Source organism: Trachinotus anak, unplaced genomic scaffold (assembly GCF_046630095.1).
Source record: "Trachinotus anak isolate AG129_WGS33_773 ecotype Australia unplaced genomic scaffold, CSIRO_AGI_Tana_v1 ptg000026l, whole genome shotgun sequence".
NCBI classification, from domain to species: domain Eukaryota; kingdom Metazoa; phylum Chordata; class Actinopteri; order Carangiformes; family Carangidae; genus Trachinotus; species Trachinotus anak.
Window position 1 is genome coordinate 14,410,287 of NW_027273877.1, and position 22,162 is coordinate 14,432,448.

A 22,162-nucleotide genomic window follows, 5' to 3' on the forward strand; every position below is an offset into this window, starting at 1 on the left:
AGAGGAGGGAGGGGAGGAAGAGCAAGAGATTATCTGTGGGGAGGGCGAGGACAGAACGGAGGGGAGGGGACACGCAGGTACAGGGAAAAGAGAGAGGAAGAAGAAGAAGAAGTTCTGGATCTAAATAATGACATTATTAACACTGATGCATCAGGAACAGTTCGCTGCTGTAGCTGCTCGAGGTGGAGCTAGTTTTAGCTAATGTTAGGTGGAGCTAGTTTTAGCTAATGTTAGGAGGAGCTAGTTTTAGCTAATGTTAGGTGGAGCTAGTTTTAGCTACAGTTAGGAGGAGCTAGTTTTAGCTAATGTTAGGTGGAGCTAGTTTTAGCTAATGTTAGGTGGAGCTAGTTTTAGCTAATGTTAGGTGGAGCTAGTTTTAGCTAATGTTAGGAGGAGCTAGTTTTAGCTAATGTTAGGTGGAGCTAGTTTTAGCTAATGTTAGGAGGAGCTAGTTTTAGCTAATGTTAGGTGGAGCTAGTTTTAGCTACAGTTAGGAGGAGCTAGTTTTAGCTAATGTTAGGTGGAGCTAGTTTTAGCTAATGTTAGGTGGAGCTAGTTTTAGCTAATGTTAGGTGGAGCTAGTTTTAGCTAATGTTAGGAGGAGCTAGTTTTAGCTAATGTTAGGTGGAGCTAGTTTTAGCTACAGTTAGGAGGAGCTAGTTTTAGCTAATGTTAGGAGGAGCTAGTTTTAGCTAATGTTAGGAGGAGCTAGTTTTAGCTAATGTTAGGTGGAGCTAGTTTTAGCTAATGTTAGGTGGAGCTAGTTTTAGCTACAGTTAGGAGGAGCTAGTTTTAGCTAATGTTAGGAGGAGCTAGTTTTAGCTAATGTTAGGAGGAGCTAGTTTTAGCTAATGTTAGGTGGAGCTAGTTTTAGCTAATGTTAGGAGGAGCTAGTTTTAGCTACAGTTAGGAGGAGCTAGTTTTAGCTAATGTTAGGAGGAGCTAGTTTTAGCTAATGTTAGGTGGAGCTAGTTTTAGCTACAGTTAGGAGGAGCTAGTTTTACCTACTGTTAGGAGGAGCTAGTTTTAGCTAATGTTAGGAGGAGCTAGTTTTATCTACTGTTAGGAGGAGCTAGTTTTAGCTAATGTTAGGAGGAGCTAGTTTTAGCTAATGTTAGGTGGAGCTAGTTTTAGCTAATGTTAGGAGGAGCTAGTTTTAGCTAATGTTAGGTGGAGCTAGTTTTAGCTACAGTTAGGAGGAGCTAGTTTTAGCTAATGTTAGGAGGAGCTAGTTTTAGCTAATGTTAGGTGGAGCTAGTTTTAGCTACAGTTAGGAGGAGCTAGTTTTAGCTACTGTTAGGTGGAGCTAGTTTTAGCTAATGTTAGGAGGAGCTAGTTTTATCTACTGTTAGGAGGAGCTAGTTTTAGCTAATGTTAGGAGGAGCTAGTTTTAGCTAATGTTAGGAGGATCTAGTTTTAGCTAATGTTAGGGGGAGCTAGTTTTAGCTAATGTTAGGTGGAGCTAGTTTTAGCTAATGTTAGGTGGAGCTAGTTTTAGCTACTGTTAGGTGGAGCTAGTTTTAGCTAATGTTAGGTGGAGCTAGTTTTAGCTAATGTTAGGGGGAGCTAGTTTTATCTACTGTTAGGTGGAGCTAGTTTTAGCTAATGTTAGGAGGAGCTAGTTTTAGCTAATGTTAGGAGGAGCTAGTTTTAGCTAATGTTAGGGGGAGCTAGTTTTAGCTAATGTTAGGTGGAGCTAGTTTTAGCTAATGTTAGGTGGAGCTAGTTTTAGCTAATGTTAGGTGGAGCTAGTTTTAGCTAATGTTAGGTGGAGCTAGTTTTAGCTACTGTTGGGTGGAGCTAGTTTTAGCTACTATTAGGTGGAGCTAGTTTTAGCTAATGTTAGGTGGAGCTAGTTTTAGCTACTGTTAGGTGGAGCTAGTTTTAGCTACTATTAGGTGGAGCTAGTTTTAGCTACTGTTGGGTGGAGCTAGTTTTAGCTACTATTAGGTGGAGTACTGTGTGTGTGTGTGTGTGTGTGCGTGTTGCTTTGATTGCAGGAGGGGGCTCAGGTGTGCAGGCACCAGGTTCCAGCCGCTGTCTATCTCTAATCAGCTCAGCTGGCCTTCAGCTTCTGAAGCTCAGTTATCAGAGTCAGTCTTGTCCCAGCCCTGTATCTGTTGAAACCTGTTATAAACCTGGACTAATCCTCTCCCTCCAGAACCTAAAACCGGCTGCCTCTGATCCCTCCTGCGCTTCCTGAACCATCCCTGGATTCATCTGCTCCCTGGACCTCCTGAAGCCCTGTGTCCTCCTGTTTCATCCAGCCCAGTTCAGCCCAGTTCCCCTGGATTCCTGTCCCCAGCTCAACCTCAGCAGCTGCAGACAAAGGATTTTACATGGTTAGAGATGCATCTCCTGAATTATATATATATATATATAATATATATTGATTTTAAATCATATTTAAATGAACTGAGAGGAATCTTTACATGGATCAGTCTAAACCACGAGGTTTGCTTTAGAAAATACTTCAACTGTAGTTAATGGGCTAAAACAGACTTTAAAGTCAGGACCTGCTGTCTCCCCCAGACATCTCTCTGTGCATTTACCCCCCCCCCCCCAGCTGACCTCAAGTGACCCGTTTAAGTCTCTTTATTCATCCACATCCAGAATTCTCCTCTCATTCCTCCATCGCTCCATCCTGCACTCACGTCCGTTTTGTCATCCGTGGAGGAAAATTAAAAATGTAGATCTAATCGAAGGGGGGTTGTAATGTGATCAGGATGACAGGGGATCAATGGAGACTGTCCCACACGCACATACATACACATTACAACCACCGCTGCACATCATGTGACGTATGGATGGATGGAAGGAGGGAAGGGAGGAGAGGACAGTAGATGACCACTCTCATATTATCGGTCCTCCGTCTCCCGGCTTATATCTCGCTGATGTTTGGTCCACAGTCAAACGATGAATATCAACATTTCTGAATTACTTTACCTCAGGTGAACACACACACAGCCTGGTCTTAACCAGGAGGGTGGAGGAATAACCTGCCAGGTTCAGATTTTTCTTTACCAAATATCTCTGATCATAAATGATCTCCGTCCAGACGAGCGTTTTAGCTCCGTATCTCTGTCCAAACTAACTCACCTGAACACATATGACAGGATCGTTCACACACACTGGGCATGTGCGTGCTGCTGTAAACAGGAAGCAGATTGTCTCCTCTGCAGCAAAGGTGAAAAGTACGACCAGAGGTTTCTTTGTTTGGACTCTGGATGAGGTGGAGGTGTTATTGAGAGGTGGTCATGGCGACAGAAACGGAGGACGGGAGTCAATTTCTTTCCTCAAAGGGCCACATGGGAAGGATACGTTGATCTACATCATCGTTTTCAAACTAAATCAGGGTGCATCCAAAAGTAAAGGTGGCAAAAATGATGCGTTTTCAAACTAAAACACAACAGTGTGGATGTGGCCTTAGCAAACAATCAAGTTCCTTTACCACAGGTCTTCAGGAAGCTCTGCAGTGCTTCCTCAGGTGAGCATCAGTCGGTCCAGTGTTGCACCTGCCCAGTTTCAGTGAGCACTGAGTGCAGTTGCACAGGAATAATCCAGGCGCCCTGAGCACTGATGGATCTCCAGTGAGTGTGAGTCAAAGTTGAACTGTGTGTTGACGTTTGTCAGTCACATTAAGGCCGGCCAGTCCACCACCTGGGTCCAGACTCAAATATGTCAACAAGTCTTGATGTACCTACTTTACCCGGTTCAGACACTCATGTTCCCACAGGATGAACTAATCAATAAAACATCAGTCACAATATGAATTTGTCCAATACTTTGGTTTATGACCAGATTCCTGCAGAACTACTGACCCTCAATTAGCCTCAGCTGCACTTTGCTTTTAGTGCTGATTAGCACATGCTAAGATAACTATTAGCTTTGCTCAAATGTGCTTATATGCATTTTAGTCTTTTGTAATAACAATGGAGCATAAGTGACAGCCTCTCCCTGTTTATCACTGTATTCTGTTGTATTTAAAGACAGCAGCAGTTCAGGGTGAAGGCTGCAGCCCAGTCAGTGCAAACTGTGCCTGTAAATATCACCTCACTGCTCTTCTGTGACAGAAACGATACCTGATGAATGAGCGATCAAACTGTTTCTGTGTTAGAGTTTTATGATGCAGATAAATTTGTGCTGCTGAGACTTTGGTCTTTAAACTCTGAACTCCAACCTGCTGCAGTTAACACAATGTTCCTGATCCAGATCTAATCGCACTTTAATCATTAACTGTCCTCTTATCACACACACACACACACACACACACACACACACACACACACACTGCCCCTGCACATCTCCCATTCTCACACAAACACTGTGATTGTGCAAATGGAGCATAAATGAAATATTGAACCAGAGGATTCCTGCAGACTCATCACATTATGTGAGCGATGTATGAATTAGATATGTTAATGAAGCTGCATTCACTGTCAGAGAGAGGTATGATGATGATGATGATGATGATGATGATGATGATGATGTAGAGGATCAAGTTGTTTGGAAGTCACAGACACATATCCCATCAGCCCCTTCACCTCCCCTACACTGATCACTTTATTAGGAGCACCACACCAGCACTGGCTCCTCACTCAGTGAACAAACACACTTAAACCTCATCAGACACCTCACACTACATTAGGCTGTAATTACGAACCTCATCTAATTCTGTATTTCAGCCAATATCAATGATACGCCCACTGCACATTTTAAAGTAATCATGCCGTGTAACATCTGGATATGCCACACCTGTCAGGTGGGGGGGTGATCTGAGCGAAACAGGAATGATCACTGATTTCAACTCATGAAAAATGGGAGTAAAAACAAAAGTGTTGGTTTTTGTTCAGTATATTTTGAGGTATTTTCCTTCAGGTGTTTTTATGCACAAACTGAAATTGTGCATAAAAACAAGTGGATGGAGACTCGGCCTGTAATACCAGAAACATATTTTTCTTTATAGTCTGCTTTCTGCTCGTGTCTCTTTTCTTTCATCAAACTGACAGGATTGAAAAACACACATCATGCATACGTACAGAACACTTATATACATCTGTTCTCTGACTCCACACACCTGATCTCTGCAGCTCAATTTCAAACATCAGTCAACTGGGAGGAAATGTTTAATGTTCATACTGCACGTTGTACATGTTTGTATTATATGAATATTTTAATAATATTTTTCATATTTTATTGCAAATATTTTATTGAAACTATATAAAAACAAATGACCCCAGACTGAAGTGTGTGTCTGGTACCGTCAGAGGCCCTCAAAGTTCTTCTGGGCGCTGGAATCCAGTAGCTGTCTGTCCGTAATGTTGAGGGCCTGGATTCTCTTGACGCCTTCTTCTTTGATGGCCTCTGTGTGAGCTTTTTCTTCCTTTAACTTGCTCAACAGTTCTTCTGCTCTTAAACTTTTCCCCTCACAGATCTGTTTAAGGTAGGCCGTCCGCTCCTTCTCCCAGGCTGTTTCTTTGTCAGTGGTCTTCTCCGTCTGCAGCTTGATGTTTAGGTCCTCAACCACATTTTGCAGGGCCTTGTTTTCTGTCTTCTGTGCCCAGTATTTTGAGCCTCACACTCAAAGTTCATTTTCAGACGGTTTAAGTCATTGTTCAAGACCTTGACCTGTCTGTCCAGAGCTTCGAGTGTATCAGAAACCTTGGTCTGGATCTTCTTTGCCAAGTTTACCAAGGTTTCTTGATTGAGGACCTTTGCACCCTCTGAGTTCTTGGGCTCCTTCTGATCACACGCCTCATTTCCTTCTGGTACTGATGTTCTCAGCTCTGTCCTTTTGGGACAAATCTTTGAGAGGTTATTGTCTCACAGCTCATTTGAAGTTGTTGTATATGAGCAACGAGGGTCTTGTTCTACCTCTCTAAAGCTTGAAGTTTGGGCACGAATGAAGCTGTGCACTCGTCCCGCTCCCTCTGGAGCTGCTCTTTGAGGTCGCTGATCTCTTCATGGAGGAGCTTTTCCCACTCAGAGTCCTGTAGCTGCCTCTCTACTCGCAGATCTTTTTCTCTGTGAAGCTGCAACTTAACGTGTTGAAGTTCTTTCTGCAGATCATCCCTTTGTTTGATGACGAACTCGATCTCTGCCTTCTCAGCCTTGCACTCGTCAGTGAGACCACTGACAGTGGAATTCTTTGTTTGAAGGTAGATTTCTCTCAGTATGTCCCTCTCCCTCTCCAGGGCCTTGATTTTATTGACATTCTGGTTGGTTATTGTTTGTATCATAATCTCTGTCTCTGAACGAAGGGCCCTCTCTCTCTGAAATGAAACACACATCATCCTGCTTGGTTTTTAACGAATTACTCTCAATTATAACACCTTTAAATGAATGTTTTTCTGGGGCTAAAGTGTTATTCCCAGTGTTTGGAAATCTGTTTCAATCTTTTGTTGCGTTGCTGAAAGGGAGAAAACCAACATGGCAGTGGTGTCCGACAGAGGTCGCAGCGGTAATGAGACATTTCAGAAACCGCATCAACAAGGGGAAACCAGCCACTACGCACACAGTGTAAACCCGCTGAGCATCCTGCTCTGCAGTTTTTCTTTATATTTTTTATGTTCATGTGAAGGGACTTTTCAAAATGTTTTTCTTTTTATATGTTTTTCTATATGTTTATAAGGGAAGTGCTGACAGGGTGGCAGCCTGTCCTCAACCTGTTGTCTGGTGTTGCAGCTGGTCTGATCCCACTGCAAGATGGCCTCTGGTTTTCTTTATACACACAGGAGAAATGTAATTGGATGTTACTGAATGTTAAGAGGAGAAGTGACTCTAACACCTTTAATGTGTGGTATAAAAGTGTGGTTTCACATTTGCATCATGACACAAAAATACTCTTTTGTGTTTGTGTTTAGCCGTGTTCCATTTATTCAAGTCTGACCCGTTGACACACTTAAGTGAGATAGTTGTGTCCTTTAAGATCCTGTTAGTCCCTCTAACAGGATCATGGGCGTGGCTTAGGTATCTAATGATCTGTTGTCCTCATAATTATGTATATCATCAGGTTGTTTTCAGTTGTGTTTTGTGTAAAGAACTCTGAAGTGAGATCTGTGTCGTAGGCTGAAAACAGGTTTTTTTGATATCTGGAGAAGGTGGAAAAGGGGGGGGGGGGGGGGGGGGGGGGGGGCTCTCTATTACACCAACAGACTGGTCTGGGGAGCAATGTCCTTGTAGTACACAAAAATGTGTGTGTTTGTGTGTGTGTGTGTGTGTGTGTGTGTGTGGTGAATTTTTGTGGGCTGAATAAATTGTCCACTGACTGACCACTGTGGTCAGACGCAGTGGTTGGCTTAAGTGCCCCCCCCCCAACACACACACACACACACACACATCTTCATTAACAAAGAAACATTTCTATTGATCTGCTCCACAGCTGCTGCTCATGTTACAGCAGAGAAATGTGTATGGGGAGAACTAAATGAGTTACACACACATACACAATAGACACAGACAGGTTGTTAGACACACACACACACACACACTCACTCACACTTTGTCACATACACACACACTTACACAGAGAAGAAAAACATACAAACACACTCCCTCCTCTCTCACTTACACAGACAGACATGCACACATGCAGAGTGACTGGTCAGTGCTAAGCAGGTTAGCGTGAGTGAATTAGCATCGAGCGGCTCCTCACAGCATTTTCTGTGGCTACAGTTTACCACTGCTGTCAGAGCAGCTGCTAAAGTGTGTGTGTGTGTGTGTGTTTAGGCATGTGTGTACAGTAACATGATTTCTCTGAAAAAATAATAATGATCATAATCCATCTGGTTTTAATTTTCCTGATCTGTGATTCCACTTTTAATGGAGTTTAACGTGAGTTCTTTAGTGTGTGTGTGTGTGTGTGTGTGTGTGTGTGTGTGTGTGTGTGTGTGAGACAGAGAGAGAGAGAGAGAGAGAGATTGAGATCCTTTAGCATCATAACTGTCATAGAGGAGGTTCTCCACAGACTTAATGTAGCCATCACTCATATACACTGGCAAGGAGTCTGTGTGTGTGTGTGTGTGTGTGTGTGTGTGTGTGTGTGTAGGTTATCATCTCAGAGAGTTTTTATAAGGAGGATAAATCTCAGTTTATGACAGAGAGAAAGAGAAATGAAGCAGAGTCACACTCAGAGGTGGAGCTGGTGTTTTCAGGGACCAGGGCAGGATCATGAGGACAGCCCCCCCTCATCAGGACTAGTTTAGCTGGACTGCTTGTTGTGTGATGTCCAGTTTGAGGTGTGGGGTCCTGGTCCTGGTCCTGGTCCTGGTCCTGCTGTAGAAGGCTTTAATGTAACTGCAGCAGGATCTTACATGTTAAAGTTATTGTCTCCAGACTGTGCAGAAGAGAACCACATCACACTGGTTTGAGCCTGGTTTACTGGCTCCCAGTACGTTTTAGAAGACCCGACTGTTGCCTCTCTCCATGCCACGACTGAAGACGAGTGACGCAGAGTTTTACTGGAAACAGAAATTTACCAACAACCAGGTGAACTCCACTCCTTGAAGAAGTCTGTGAGACGCTGTTGAAAGCTATGGAAGTGGGTGATGGTTTCTTTTTTAACCACAGAGTCTCATTTTGTCCTGAAGCTTGTCCGTTGTTGACCATGGAAACTGCAGAATTTACTGACTCATTGTGGAGTTTTAATCACATTACATGGTCGTCATCAGACCGAGTCTCCTTCGTTCTGACTTCATAACTGAGCCTGATGGTTCAGAATGACCTTGGAGACAGTGGCTGAAAAAACACAGGAGCCTTTTCGTGGCTCATCTGGAGCTTTTGTCCATGTGACGTGAGCTTCTTTGGGAGATGGTGTTTGAGGTTGTATCAGACTTCCTCACAGCGCTCAGAAAAAAAGCTCGTACTTGATCCACATGCTGAGAGAGATCATGTGAAATGATTACAACTCAGACCCCTGGCCCGTGTGTGGCCCATACACCTCCACATCTGGGCAGAGTCCAGCTGTTTTGCTGAATTGGTCCAGATGTGGAAGTAGCATCTGACAGTCATGCTGGACAGGGGCCAGACTTGGGCCGTGGAAGCAGGTGTATGTATCTGACTACCTGGGAAGCTTCGGGACATTGTCGTGCCAGCTTTTTCCAGAGCTTTCTATCACATCTGACAGTTTTCAGTGTACCTGTGCAGGTTATTAAAGGGGGTATGTGGAAAGTGCAGCTGCGGAGTCCTGATCAGATTAGCTTCAGTCCTGAGACGTGGACTGTAACATGACACAGAGACCGGGACGTCTCTGTGACAGATGACTGGACTTCAGTCTGAGCTGGCACAGCCTCAAACCTCAGACCATGACACACGTCAACCACAATCACACACACCATCCACCCTCCCACCGACACACACACACGCTCCTGTCTGTACGTCCACAGCAATAACACGTCAGATCCACCTTCATTGGAGGAGAGCTAAAATCAAACCGCCCCCCCTCCCACCCACCCGCCTCACCCCATCAGCCCTGGCCAAATCCAATCACAGCTCGATACTCGCTGTGATTGATTGGCTTCCAATCCAATTGAATCGCTCACAGATGGAGATGGGGGTGGGGTGTGGGGGCGTGGTGGTGGTGGTGGGGAAGGGAGTAATTGAGAGAGATTGAGGATGTGCGAGATAGAAGACGACTGAGAGAGAAAGGGAAAGAGAGAGAGGGATGTCCGTATGTTGGCTCGCTCCCATTTGAAACAAAAGAGATGTGTGTGTGTGTGTGTGTGTGTGTGTGTGTGTGTGAGAGAGAGAGAGGTGGGGGGGGGGCATAACAGGTAACAGGTAACAGATAAAAGGTGACAGATGAAAGGTGACAGGTAACAGGTAACAGGTGACAGATGAAAGGTGACAGATGAAAGGTGACAGGTGACAGGTAACAGGTAACAGGTGACAGATGAAAGGTGACAGGTAACAGGTGACAGATGAAAGGTGACAGGTAACAGGTAAAAGGTGACAGATGAAAGGTGACAGGTAACAGGTAACAGGTAAAAGGTGACAGATGAAAGGTGACAGATGAAAGGTGACAGGTGACAGGTAACAGGTAACAGGTGACAGGTGACAGGTAACAGATAACAGGTGACAGATGAAAGGTGACAGATGAAAGGTGACAGGTAACAGGTAACAGGTGACAGATGAAAGGTGACAGATGAAAGGTGACAGGTGACAGGTAACAGGTGACAGGTAACAGGTGACAGGTGACAGGTAACAGGTAACAGGTGACAGGTAACAGGTGACAGATGAAAGGTGACAGATGAAAGGTGACAGGTAACAGGTGACAGATGAAAGGTGACAGATGAAAGGTGACAGGTGACAGGTAACAGGTAACAGGTGACAGATGAAAGGTGACAGGTAACAGGTGACAGGTAACAGGTAACAGGTGACAGATGAAAGGTGACAGGTAACAGGTAACAGGTAAAAGGTGACAGATGAAAGGTGACAGATGAAAGGTGACAGGTGACAGGTAACAGGTAACAGGTGACAGGTGACAGGTAACAGATAACAGGTGACAGATGAAAGGTGACAGATGAAAGGTGACATGTAACAGGTAACAGGTGACAGATGAAAGGTGACAGATGAAAGGTGACAGGTGACAGGTAACAGGTGACAGGTAACAGGTGACAGGTGACAGGTAACAGGTAACAGGTGACAGGTAACAGGTGACAGATGAAAGGTGACAGGTGACAGATGAAAGGTGACAGGTGACAGATGAAAGGTGACAGGTGACAGGTAACAGGTGACAGGTGACAGGTGACAGGTAACAGGTGACAGGTGACAGGTAACAGGTAACAGGTGACAGGTAACAGGTGACAGATGAAAGGTGACAGGTGACAGGTAACAGGCAGGTCCCCAGGAAAACTGTTATTCAGGCTTTTACTGTGAAATGCATCTGATTACATATTTGTTGTGGAACTGATCAATACCATACTGATTGATCGGACATGTTCTACTGAGACATTTGGAGCAGATTATCATTGTAGATTAGCAACATGCTAAAGCTAACTGCCTGTCATCTGCAGGATGGTTTCAGTACAAAGGTACACTAGCACTGCTGTGATATGCTCCACAGCAATGCTGACAGTTAGCCAGTTAGCAAAAGCAACATTTGCCTAATACATTTATAATATTGGTAACAGCAGGTCAGCTAACATTAGCATGCTAATGTAGCCTCACTAATGAAGACAGACATTAACATCATGTAGCATCAAGTTACTGACACATGGAGGAGAAGAAAACCAGGTCTGAGTCCAGCTGGAGCCTTTAGCAGCTCGTAGGGTTCTCCACCTCAGTACAGGCAGACCAGGACTGGATCCACCGTCGGACTGGGAACCAGAATCAGGACTGGACTGATCCACTGGGACCGGCTGCATGAATGACACTGAGGGAGCTGGTAAAGACTGATAAACATGGGGAGGACCAACGGGAGGGACTGACATGCACTAACACTCACATGCTACCAAAACAAAGACCAGAGAAACTCAGATTACATCACACACAGGGGGGTGTGGCTTCACCCTCATGACTTACATAGAAAACAGTTGCTGTTGTATTATTATTTTAAGTTTTGTTTACATAACCTTTAATGAACACCATCTCCCATAAGCCCCTGACCACCTCAGGTCAAATGTCAAAACTAGCTCATACCTGTTTGTAACAACAGGACAGAGACTGATGAGCAGCTTTTTTTTACTCTTGAGACTTTATTGTTGAAACATTATCAGTGACTTCTACTTGTAATTAAGTATTTGTACACTGCTCCCATGATGCCGCGCTGTAACAACGTTATCTGACATGTCCGTCTCATCGTATTGTGTGAACTTTGGAGCCCACAGGCCCAGACGTGGTCCAGGGCAGTGGTTCTCAAAGTGGAGTCCCCAAAGGTGCTTAAGGGGGCCCCTGGGGGTCCCCATCCATCAGTTCCACAGTGACAGAATGTATATTATATAATAGGTTTAAACACTTTGTGTCATAAAACATCTAAAATCCTCAGATGAGACGGGGTCTGTAGTCAGCTCAGGGTCCTGACGTGAAAAAAGACCGATCTAAGTTTTGGATCGATGACTCTCACATCTCCTGTTTTAATCAGCTGAGATGTAAAAATCTCAGACATCTCTCCCATGTCAGGTTTTTTATTATTTACCCTGTGTCCAAAGAACCTGATTTACAATAATGTCATGATGAAGAGGTTTTACTCATCAGTAGTGACCACAGGTTCATCCTTCCAGCCCTCCTGATTTTACTGACTGTATTTCTGAACTGATGCTTTAGACATTAAAACACCTGGAATAAAAACAACATTTGAAAAAGAGTGTGGAGCCTCCAGTCTTTATCCCCTAGAGTATTTATCTGGGGCCAGTTTGAAGGACTGGACTTTGATGGGTTTGGATGTGAATTAAATGAAGCGTGTTGAATCTCTCGGTGATGCTGAAGGTTTATAAAGCTGTGATGCTGCTGTGAGGTTGGAATAAACCAAATGTCTGGATGAGGAGTGGACTCTGTCTGAGACCTCTGGGGATGAGCTTAGATGGTGTGTGTGAGAGACAGAAAACACACACACACAGATGAACATAAAGGGGTTCTGCTGATAATGAGGCAGGTTTGACATCGCCCTCATCGGGACGTGGTGTTTGTTTCTCTGCCTCTTCCTCCCACAATTCCCTCTGACCACAGCTCCCCATGTCCTGACAAGCCAGGAGAGAGAGAGAGAGACGCCGACAGAGAGGAGCGGGAAAAAATGGAGAGGTGAAGAAAGAGAGAGCAACCCACAGACCACATAATGGTTGTGACATCAGTTATACAGCTGAGAGAGAGAGAGAGAGAGACTACAGTGGTGTGTGTTCAGCCAACTCTCCAGCTACACTATGACACACATGGTTTATATCCAGAGAAGAAGAAGAGGCTGGAGACAGCAACACACATAATCAAAGATCAATGGATCCATCAGTGATCAGTGACATCATCACTGTGCAGCGTGCATAAACGTCCACCGAATCATTCATGTAAGTGTTTAAACTCATCAGTCGACTGCAGCGTGAACACACCTGCACCAACAGGTAGACCAGTCTCCAGTCCTGATCCCGGTCTTTGGACTCTTTTAGAATAAGTTACATCAAAGTTGAAAAGTCTTGATTTATGTAAACAGGTGTGAACTTCAACAAAGAACAGGAAGTAAAATGTTTCAGTGAACTGCTGAAAAACACTTCCTGTTTGCTCCAGATGAACTGATCAGCTGAGACTGAAGAAATCACAATGATTTCTGAGCAGGTGTGCAGACACTGATCTGTGATGAGACGCTGATCCAAACACGCCTGCGATTCACATTTAAGAAGCCTACTTTAACTGTGTCGATCAGTTGCTTTTAGATCACCTGAATTCACCTGTCCTCTCACCTCTGCAGCATCTTTGGTCAGTAGTTACCTGGTCATCATCACCTGAGGTCAGCAGTTACCTGGTCATCACCACCTGAGGTCAGCAGTTACCTGGTCATCACCACCTGAGGTCAGCAGTTACCCGGTCATCACCACCTGAGGTCAGTAGGTGGTAGAATAAGTAAAGAATAATAATAAGAATAATAAGAATAATAAAACCCTGTTTATCCAGAATCATAAAATATGAACCATTTGTGTGAAATTCTGTCATAGTTGCTGTGTGAAGTCTTGAGTAATAAAAACAGTTTTGTTAGGCCACGTTGACCTTGACCTTTGACCTTTGACCACCAAAATGTAATGAGATCATCCTTGAGTCTAGGTGGACATTTGTGCCAAACCTTGGCTCCTCTATGATAGATCAATAATCTCTAATCAAACATGTCCAGATCATACAGATGATTGGACTACACCAGGATAAAAAGATCTTCTGTTTGTTTAAAGCTCACATTTCATTCATTAGTGAACTTAAAGTCTTTGATCAGCTTCTTCTCATGTGTCTATTTCTCCATCAGCCTCTGTAAACACCCTCCACAATAATCTGACAGTTCACCCAGTCGAACTTTAACCTGCAGATATTAGTGATTACAACAATGACTGGGCGGTGTGGGCGTAGGTGATGATGAGTGGTGATCACAGAAGGACGCAGTGTTCAAGAGAGGAAACTGTTTCAAAACACAAATCAACCAGGTGTCATTGAATGCATCGATTCATTGAGGCTGAGTCTGAGTTCACACTGACGTTAGCTTCTTCGCTGACTCTTCAGTGACACCAGTGTTTGATGGAGATGAATCCAGGAGTCGCTTAACTTCTGCTGCAACAGCTTCTCATCAACAGGACGATTCTGCTGCACGGAGACACCGTCAGTCAAATGCTGAGCAGGTTCCTTTTGTTGAAGCTTCAAAGAAAACACACAGGTGTATTGAAGGCCACATGCAGTATGAGCAGGACCATAAAGCTGCTGTATCTCTCTGCTCTTTCAACACCTCCTCATATCTCTGTCTATCTCTGCTCTTGTCTCCACTCTGTCCTCAGCCATAAAGATTAGCTGCTCCTCGTCAAAGTCCACCGGCCTGACTCAAGTCCAGAGGTTACCTCTACCTGCTTAACAAGACCGAGCCGAGACACCGCCGCCCACAGCTCTGCGCTGCTTCAGACACACAGGAGACGACAGGTGGAGGTGAGTCATCCACACTCTGTTACTGAAATATTTCATCTTGAATTTAATTTTTTTAAAGAAAAAGAAGGAGAAAAAGGAGCAAATATCCTCACAGGTGACTGATGATTGTTAAAATTCACCTGTCACCTGTGTTAAAAGAAGACTTTTTAAGTTGTGTTTATCTGCAAAACATTTAAAGGTAGAACAGTGAGGCGTTCAGGGCTCCTGGGTAAAATCAGAGACTTTGATTATGACTCGTGAGAGTCCAGTGTTTCTCCAGTCGGAGGGAAAACCGCTCCTCTGGTACAGAAGTTAACGTGAAGATGCAGCTCATCCACAGTTATTGATTTAATCTGAGAGTTTCACTGTGGAGAGATGTTACTACATGTTAATGCAGTAAGAGCTCAGTCCACACACACACACACACACACACACACACTAACCTCTCTGCAGTCTGAGTACATTGATCCACACTGAGTGAAGAGACTTTACTCCAGGTTCTTAATTCAGACTTGAACACAGATCTGCAGGATTCTGTTTTAATGTGCAGTGACGACACAGGAGGCTGCAGTCTACACCTCACAGTGGGAATCTGAAATCATTCCTGTTTCATATTAAATTACTGGAGAACAGTTTTGGGAAATGTGGGTAAACCCACTCTGTTTCCCTGAGTTAGAGAGGAAGTGGTGCAGTGGTTAATACCGTCTCCTCACAGTGACCTTTGACCCCTCCTGTCTGTGGACTTTTCTCCAGGTGCTCTGGGCTCCTCCCACAGTCCAAAGACCTGCAGGGGAACTGGAGACTCTGACCTGCCTGTAGGTGTGAATGACTGTGTGATAGCTTGTTTTCTCTGTGTGTGTGTTGGCCTGTGATAGACTGGTGACCAGCCCAGGTGTGCCCCGCCTCCTGCCCAGGTGTGCCCCGCCTCCTGCCTAGTGTTTATTTAATTTGTAAAAAATGACAGATGTGAAAAAGCCAGTGAGAGTTTGCCTGAGCTGCGTCTGCAGCTGTAGCTCAGGTTACCAGATCGAGACACTTGTGTCGTCTCTCTATCCCCCCACATTATTCCTCCGTGTTTTTCAGGTCTTTATTTCTTCTCATCATCTACATTTTCTCTTCCTCTCCTTTCTCTCTTTGCACCGTCCATCCTCTTCTCCTCCCTTCACTCCACCTACACCTCCTCCCTCCATTTAGTTTTCCTCCTTCTCTTTCACTTGTTTCCTCCAAATGCCTCTGCCCCCCCACCCCCCACCCCCCCACCCCCCCACCCCTCCTTCTCTATCTTCAGGTGTTATCTGTCCATTCAGAGCGGAGGGCAATTAGGCCGTCAGTCTCATTAATAATACATCGTTCAGCTCGTTAATTATTTACCTTAATTGCTGATTTAAGTTTCCCTTCCCTTGACACAAACAGCCACAAGGGGAGACACACACACACACACACACACAGACACACACACACACACACACACACACACAGGAGGTCACTCACTCTCAGAGGTGATGGATGGATTAAGTTTCTCCTGCTCTTTCTGATCTTTTCCTCTTTTTTTGTCCTTTTATTTTCTCTTCTGTCTGTGTGTGTGTGTCTGTGTGTGTCTGTGTGTGTGTGTGTGTGTGTGTGTGATTCTCAGATCAATACAGTTGATTGAGTGTAAATGAAAAGAGCAGCAGCGACTGAGACTGAGTGTCACCGTGTTTCTGTGCTTTGTTAATGAGGCTTCAGACAACAACAGGGACTAATGATGTTTTATCAGAGGCTCAGGTCACATGTCAGATAACAGCTGATGGATCAGCTGATCCATCAGCTGATCCATCAGCTGATCCATCAGCTGATCAGTCAGTCAGTCACCAGACAACAGGAAACTACATTAAAATACTGGTTCAGTTCTAATTAAGTTGAGATTTTATCGTGCAGGTTCACAGTCGGCTGCTGACACCGAAACAACGCTGAGCTAAAAGAGGCTGAAAAGCTACAGCAGCACACAGTTAACTGATCCATCTCTAATTATTACTAATTCATCAGAGCCTTGATTCTCTGATGGAGGAGTCTTCAGACCTCTCAGGGTCCTGCACATCAGTGAGGGAGGGGTCTGAATACTTTCTGAATGCACTGCAGATTCTCCTCTCTCTTTTTCCTTCCCTCCTTTGTTCTCTGATTGTGTTAGTTTGTGTGTTCACAGTGTTGACATTAATTTCCCTCTGTGTGTGTGTCTGTGTGCAGGTTCATGTCATCTCTGGGGACCGTGAAGACACTGGTTGGAGGCAGGCAGACAGACAGGCAGAGAGACAGTGATGTGTCGCTGTCAGTAACAAGGATTCATCCTGTTGTGATGCTGCAGGCTGACAGGAAATCACTGTTACTGTTGACGACTGTCACACACACACACACACACACACACACACACACACATACACACACACACACAGGCTGTTGTTGTCATCAGTGTTTTACTGTTGGAGTCTCACTGTCTCTCTGCGTTCTGTGTGTAACCCAGGTTTTGAAAGGTGCTGTATAAATAAAGTGTCCTGACTTACTCCTGTGATGTCTCTGAGAATAAAGGAGCATTTCAAGTATGTGTCTGCGTCTTCATGAAAGGACCAGTCTGTGTAACGAGGACAGAATCAGAGTGAGTGCGTGTTTACACTGAAGGACGCCGTCGTCTTATGTTCTTTGATGAGAAATGATTTTCTGTATTGTAGCTGTCACAACCTGAAGGCGTTCAGCATGAACTTATTTATCAGTCACTATTTATTGTCTTTTCTTGGTTTGTTTGTTTGTTGATGCATTTTAACATCACAACCAATCAGCTACTTACCCAGAAAAAATAAACAAAAACACTTTCAGTTATATGAATTTAGATCAAGTTCATTTTCATTAACAAAATTCTAATTGATGCATCATTCAAATGAATCTGTCACATGACACGTGTATTAATATGCATCATGATACATAACCATGGTAACCACTTCATAAGTAAAGAGACACAGGTGAGCTACAGAGACACAGTGATGACATCATTATTAGTTATTCACCTTGACACCTGGCTCCACAGCTCAACACTGTAACACAACCTCAGAACGTATGTAGTGGTACTTTATGGTTCTCTCTATCAGAATCAGAATCAGAATCAGAATCAGAATCAGTTTTATTGCCAAGTATGTTTTCACATACAAGGAATTTTTTCTGGTGATTGGTGCAATTGATCAGCAACAGTGGGGCTCTCTAGCCTTGTTGATGAGGCTAATAGCAGATGGGAAGAAGCTATTTTTGTGGCGAGAGGTTTTGGTCCTGAAGGACCGCAGCCTCCTGCCAGAGGGGAGTGTCTCAAAGAGTTTGTGTCCAGGGTGGGAGGAGTCAGCTACAATCTTCCCTGCACGCCTCAGAGTCCTTGAGGCGTACAGGTCCTGGAGGGACGGAAGATTGCAGCCAATCACCTTCTCAGCAGAGTGGATGATACGCTGCAGTCTGTTATTGTCCCTCTCCGTGGCAGCAGCGTACCAGATGGTGATGGAGGAGGTGAGGATGGACTCAATGATGGAGGTGTAGAAGTTCACCATCATAGTCCTTGGCAGGTTTATGTTATGTTCTATGATGTTGAACGCAACAAACACACTGGACGCACTCTCTGATGTCTCTGTCCGTGGTGCTGGACACACACACACTCTGATGTCTCTGTCCGTGGTGCTGGACACACACACACACACACACTCTGATGTCTCTGTCCGTGGTGCTGGACACACACACACACACACACTCTGATGTCTCTGCCCGTGGTGCTGGACACACACACACACACTGATGTCTCTGCCCGTGGTGCTGGACACACACACACACACACTGATGTCTCTGTCCGTGGTGCTGGACACACACACACACTCTGATGTCTCTGTCCGTGGTGCTGGACACACTCTAATGTCTCTGTCCATGGTGCTGGACACACACTCTCTGGTGTCTCTGTCCATGGTGCTGGACACACTGACCTTCAGACTAATTTTCTGACTGTAAGGTTTTGTGGATCAAAGGCTGAGCGTTCCAGCCTGTTCTGGGTGATCCACCTCTGAACCTGATCACAGGAGACTGAATCAAGTCTCCAGTGTTACTCTGCTGTCACGGTTAATGGTACACACTCACTGAGCGCTTCATTAGGAACTCCTGTGTGACGGTTCAGGTGACCTTTGGACCCAGATGCAGGGATCCAGGGATCACTGAGGTACAGGAGAGAGTCAGGTCGGCATAGAGCACGAGGGAAAACACAAGAGATAACTCTAGTGAATACTTGGAGGCCTGGAGAGGTTCGACCATTGAAGCAGACTGATCAGTGTGGAGGAGTGAAGGGTGAACCGGAGCAGCTGGACAGTAGGAGATGAGCAGATCACCACCAGGTGTGTTGGACTGCCAGGTGGGTTTGTGCAGACAGCTACAGACGTCTGTGAGAGAACTGGCTAAACTCAGGGAGAGTGTTGATGTGATGTTAGCAACTCGTTAGCATATCACTGAGACCGGACTCTAATTACCTTCAATTACACTGTACAGTCTCCGATCAGAGAGAGAGAGTGTTCTGTTGGTGTGAGCTCACATCACGACCAGCCGTCTGGTTCAAATTAAACCCACCAACACACACACACACACACACACACACACACACCCCTCCCTGTAGCCTTTACCGATTTGGTTTCACCCGGCTAGTTTGTAGACAGAGCCTGGTCTGTGTGTGTGTGTGTCTTTATTTACCTGCCATGAAGTACTTTTACTTTACTCTGACCCTGGGGAACCTGTGCTCCAACACACACACACACACACACACACACACACACACACACACACTCATATGCAGACATACATGCATGTGCACACAAAATTAAATGCATACACACACTGTTACAGGACAAAATAAACCCTGCCTCTCTCTCTCTCTCTCTCTCTCTCTCACACACACACACACACACACACACAGCTCTCTCAGACCCCGTGAGGGCTCCCGTTAGCTCTCTCAGACGTGTGGTCGTGACACGCTGGAGGAGAGGCGGCCCAGCGGAACCAACTACCGGCAAACACAAACAAATAACAGCAGCCAGATGCCAAAACAGCCAGAGGAGGAGAGACCCACACTCACACAGCTGCTGGTTCGTCATGGCAACAAAGAGACGAGGTGATAATGAGGAGACGCTGCAGGAGAGGTTTTACATCTGAAGCCGCTCGGCCACAGAGGTGAGGCTTGTTTCAGACAGAGCTGGAGCCAAATGCTCAACACGAGGAGGAGGATGTCACATCTGGACTGACACACAGATGTGACCCAGTGTGTAGTAAAATAAGTAAAATCATAGGATCTAAATCCGTTCTGTCTGTTGGTTTCCTGCACTGGTGGAGAAGCTGTTCAGATGCTCTACAGAGATATTTGATATGCAGAACTGGGCCTGACTGTTATCATTCAGACTCTTTGTCATGTGATCATTATTACTGCTGCATTAAGGTCATATCATACTGCAGGGATGACCATCTGGTTAGCAAGCTTCAAGAATCAGGACTGAGGGATTTACTGACGGATGTGATGTCGGAGAATCAAACCTGAAGCTGCTGTTAAACACAGACCTGATTTCAGTCATCAAGCAGAAACACATTCAAACACCCAGAGACTCAGGACCAGGGACAGGAAGTGAGGACATGTGACTAATGTCCTGTTTTAGGACTCGTTCCTGCAGAACTTTATTTTAATGTAGCTGAAAAGGTTCAGAAGCAGCTAAATAATGTTTTTAATAATTTTAATGTTAACTGTTTAGTCTCTAGTTAGTTCTAGTTAATAGTTCTGGTTTAATGTTTATGTGTGGATTAGTTTTAGTGGGTTCAGTTTCAGTGTGATGTTGTCGTCCATGACTGTAGCAGTATACAGCAGAGACAGTGGGTGTGAAGCCCCCAGTGAGTCAGATCTACCTGTTGTCCAGGTGCCAGGTGTGTGTAGTCAGTGAACGCTGCTCTGTGTGTGTGTGTCTGTCATAAATGAGGCAGATAAACTAGTCCTGCTGAAGATTCAGCTCATACAGCAGTTACACAGACTAACCCATTATTATGCACAGGTGAATACAGGTGAACGTGTGAGTCAGTCACGTACAACACACACTTAATTAATAGCTCGTTTCTCTCCTGAGTATCAGTACTGCTGTTCAGAAGTACAGAGGTTGCCTTTATTAGCACACACACACACACACACACACACACGTGTTGTACCACAGTTAGACTGTAACACTCACCAGGGATCGGCTGCAGCAGCGATCCATGTGGAGCGTAGAGTATCAGCGGAGCAGCCTGGAGATCTATGTGGACCCTCTCTGTCTCTTAAAGATTTCTGCTCATGTTTCCCTCCAGCAGAAACTGATCTGATCATACAACAGTCAGTTCCTCCGCTCCCCCTGGAGCCCTTTCCCTTAAACAACCCCAATAACAGTAAAGTTGCAGGTCAGGAGAAGGTGTAGGCTGCTCGCTTCCCAAAAACTCACCAGGATCAATATAAGACAACAAGGTGCATTTTAAAGAAGCACTTTCTACTATGAGGTTTTGTATCTGTTGTCATGGTTACAATACTACCAATGAACGATGGATAACAGAAACAACAGAAACTGCTACTGTCACATGGGAATCAAACACCGCTCTCCTGTGTCATATTCATCCATCCACCCCAACCTCCTCCTGACGTGGACTTTGTCGCTCTATAAACTACGTCACCGCACTTTTCCCTTTTCCCCGTTTGTCACAGGAGGACAGTCACTTCATATTCTCTCTCTCTCTCTCTCTCTCTCTCTCTCTCTCTCTCTCTCTCTCTCAATCTCCGTCTCTGTCTGTCTCTCTGTCTCTCTGTCTCTCTCTCTCTCTCTCTCTCAATCTCTGTCTCTGTCTCTCTCTCTGTCGCTCTCTCTCCCTCAGGTGAGACAGGTGAGAGGGGCAGGAAGCACAACAGACAGCCTGGCAGGAAATGAGTGGCAACGGTACAAACACTGAGGGATGTAGGAAGAGGTGAGTGGGTAGAGTCAGGTGGCTGAAGTAACAGGACAGGAAAAGGTAGAGAATGAATGACTGTATGAATGAATGAATGGATGGATGGGTGGGTGGATGAAGTGTGACAGAACTCCTCCCTCCAGCTTCAGATGAATACACCCCCCTGTGACTTCTGTCTTAAAGAAGTCTGGATCAAACCAGGCCTTGTGAAGAGCTGCAGCACACACACACACACACACACACACACACACACATACACACTCACACACACACACACACACACACATACACACTCACACACACACACACACACACACACACACAGATTTGAATTAACGCATCTGTCAAACATCTGTCAACAGACAGGTAGAAGTCTGAAGTCTGGACATGGTAGAAGTTTCAATGGACTGATAGATGGAGTTTCTCTGTGACAGTGGGAGGGGTGTGTGTGTGTGTGTGTGTGTGTGTGTGGTTGGGGGGGGTATTTTTCAGGAAGCATCATCAGTAATTGAAAAATAAAAGTATAGAAATAAGATTTCCAGTCTGTTTGCTTGATGAAGGTTTACTGTAAGTTCTAATTGGAGAATGGAGGAAC

At 45.0% G+C, this 22,162-nt stretch overlaps 2 protein-coding genes and 1 long non-coding RNA gene across 9 annotated transcripts in view; 2 read left to right on the forward strand and 1 right to left on the reverse strand.

Annotated features, from left to right (window-relative positions):
• The window catches only part of LOC139609388 (CD59B glycoprotein-like), a 225,759-nt gene that overhangs the window by 44,607 nt on the left and 158,990 nt on the right, over positions 1–22,162 (reverse strand). The gene's annotated exons all lie outside the window — the stretch shown is intronic.
• LOC139609385 (protein NLRC3-like) overlaps positions 1–22,162 on the forward strand; it is a 175,728-nt gene that overhangs the window by 41,874 nt on the left and 111,692 nt on the right. The window lies entirely within an intron of this gene.
• On the forward strand, positions 73–14,587 carry LOC139609777 (uncharacterized). Its single transcript, XR_011685353.1, has 4 exons — positions 73–182; positions 2,162–2,342; positions 13,391–13,522; positions 14,454–14,587. It is a non-coding gene; the product is annotated as an uncharacterized lncRNA (long non-coding RNA).